General features: G+C 41.3%; 1 protein-coding gene across 1 annotated transcript in view; it reads left to right on the top strand.

The window, feature by feature from the left end:
* Positions 1 to 542: 542 nt before the first annotated feature.
* Znf512 (zinc finger protein 512) overlaps positions 543 to 2793 on the top strand; it is a 21555-nt gene continuing 19304 nt past the window's right edge. Inside the window, exon 1 of the mRNA XM_029540995.1 lies at positions 543 to 562. The gene's annotated coding sequence lies outside the window, so the exon portion shown is untranslated. The remainder of the gene's footprint in view (positions 563 to 2793) is intronic.

Here is a 2793-nt window from a genome sequence, read left to right as displayed (position 1 = left end):
GTAGCCTAGTGGAGACTCTTAACCCTCCTGACTTAATCTACCCTGTTAATCATGCTGACCCCGTGAACTATGGATTTTCCTTGTGTTCACACAAATTCATGAGACAGAAGATGGAGCTTTCTAAGCAAGTCCTCTGTTGACAGTAAAGAATTCTCCACAAGACTTCTCTAACAGGGATCCCATGGGATTTGGGTCTTAATGGCCTGTTGGTGATGTGAAGTCTTTATTAAACAGAGATGGCTCTTATCCTTTGGAATGCTGAGTTTCACCTCTAGAGGTCTGTCAGTTCCTATTATTAAGGTGTAATTGACATATGGTAGATGCATTTGCTTCATGTGCACACTATGTTCAATATTGATATGAGAACAAATCTGTAAGACTGCAACCACAATGACAGACATTTCTATCGTCCCAATTTTTTTGTTGTTTTTTTGCTTGTCGAGACATGGTTTCTCTGTGCATCCATGGCCATCCTGGAACTCACCCTGTAGACCAAGCTGGCCTCCAACTCAGAAAACTCCGAGCTCCACCTTCCTCTACCTCCTGATTGCTGGCGTTAAAGGTATGCACCACTACCACCACCGCCTGGCTCCTCGCAATTTTTTTTTAAGTATTCAACTTAATTTACTGTGTATGGGTGTTTTTCTTGCTTGTGCATCTATACCATCTGTGTGCCTGGTGCCCACTAAGGCCAAATGAGGGCATCAGCCCCCTGAACTGGAGGTGTGGACAGTTGTGGGCTGCGATGTGGATGCTGGGAGCTGGACCTGGGTAGGTTGCAAGAGCAGACACTGCTCTTAGCTGCTGAGCTATCTCTCTAGCACTTCAAAAGTGTTTTTTTTAAAGATTTATTTTTATTATTTAAAATTATGCTATGCATTTGTGTCTGTGTGGGTGTTATGTTTGTGACAGCCATATGCATAGAGGTATGGGGGTGGGATCTCCTGGAGATGGCATTTGTAAGCCTCCCAGTTTGTGTCCCAGATAGTGAACTTGGGTCCTGTGGAAGAACAACAAATGCTCTTAACTGCTGAGCCATCTCTCCAGCCCTCCCAAAAGCCTCTTGTGTGCTTTTGCCGTCTGTTTCTCCCTTCACCCTGTCCCTAAGCACTGGTGACCTGTAACTGTACAGAGGTTTACATGTTCTACAATTTTATATAAATTAAGTCATATCTCACTTCCCTTGTCTTGAAAAAATTCTTTGCCAGAACAATAATTTTGAGTTGAAAGTAGCTATTCATTACCAAGTAGAATTCCATTTTTTTTTTTTTCCAGAGCTGAGGACCGAACCCAGGGCCTTGCGCTTGCTAGGCAAGCGCTCTACCACAGAGCTAAATCCCCAACCCCAGAATTCCATATTCTTACATCACCATTTGTGTAGCCTTCCTTTATGAAAATTTGGGTTGCTGGGCTATTTTTCATTTGGGGAATTACAGTAAAACTGTGAGATTCCTGTGTCAATCTTGTGTAAGCAAGTGTGTTCATTTCACAGGATTTAAAATTGCATTTAAATCCTGCGTTGATTGGATCACATCACAACATTATGTCTAACTGATTTATTTACAAATGATTTTCATACCATGTATTTGGATCCTATTCTTTCCCCTCCACATCTCCTCACAGCTCCTCCCAACCTCTCTACCCACCCAACTCCATGTTCTTCATGTAAAGTCCCTTTGTAGTTTGTATATGGTAAGTTGTTTTGTGTGAGTTAATTTTGCATCTAGCTACTGTGCTGAAAGTGTTTATCACCTGTAGGAGCTTCCTGGGGGAATTTTTAGGGTCAAGATACTATCATGTCATCTGCAAGTAAAGATACCTTGACTTCTTCTCCCCTGTCAGTTTGTATCCCCTTGATCTCCTTTACTGCTCTAGTAAGATTCAAGCACTATATTGAGTAGGTATGAAGAGAGTGGACAACCTTTTCTTGTTCCTGATTTTAGTGGAACTGCTTTGATTTTTTTCTCCATTTAAGTTGATATTGGCTATGGGCTTGCTGCCTTTATTATGCTGAGGCATGTCCCTTGTATTCCTAAACTCTCAGACTTTTATCTTGAAAGGTGTGCGATCTTATCAAAGGCCTTTTCTGCATCTGGTGAGATGATTGTGTAAACGTGTCTCAGTTTATTTATATGGCGGGTTACATTGACAGATTTTTATATACTGCACCATCCCTGCATCTCTGGGAATTGAACTCAGGACCTCTAGAAGAGCAGTCAGTGCTCTTAACTGCTGAGCCATCTCTCCAGTCCTGTAATAAATTTTTAAAAAATGTTTTTCTCCTAGTTTGTGAATTACATTGTTTTTCCTTCTTTGGTTAAGTTTGCTTTTCTTTTTAAGATGTCTGTAACTGAATCCTCATGTCCTTGACTTTGAGCCCTCCTGAAGGGAGCAGTTAGAGCTTTGTAATCCCTCCCAGGTGCAGTGTTTCTTGTCTCGCATCCTAGGATAAGTGCATCTCGGTTGCTCACTATACAAGAACCCCAGTGTCACTCGGGAGGCAGAGGCAGGCGGATTTCTGAGTTCAAGGCCAGCTTGGTCTACAAAGTGAGTTCCAGGACAGCCAGGGCTACACAAAGAAACCCTGCCTCGAAAAACCAAAAAAAAAGAAAGAAAGAAAGAAAGAAAAAAAAAACCCCAGTGTCCTTTGTGGTTTCAGTTTCGCCTGGGAATTATTTAGGAGCAGGTTATTAAATTCCTAAATCTTTGAATATTTTTGTGTTTTGTTTTTTAATAGCTTTTTGTTTTGTTTTGTCTTGTTTTGTTGTATTGAGACAGGGTTTCTTTGTGTAA

The sequence above is a fragment of the Mus pahari genome, chromosome 7 (assembly GCF_900095145.1).
Source record: "Mus pahari chromosome 7, PAHARI_EIJ_v1.1, whole genome shotgun sequence".
NCBI lineage: Eukaryota > Metazoa > Chordata > Mammalia > Rodentia > Muridae > Mus > Mus pahari.
The sequence above is the reverse complement of the archived record's forward strand: the minus strand, read 5'-3'. Positions and strand labels throughout refer to the sequence as shown.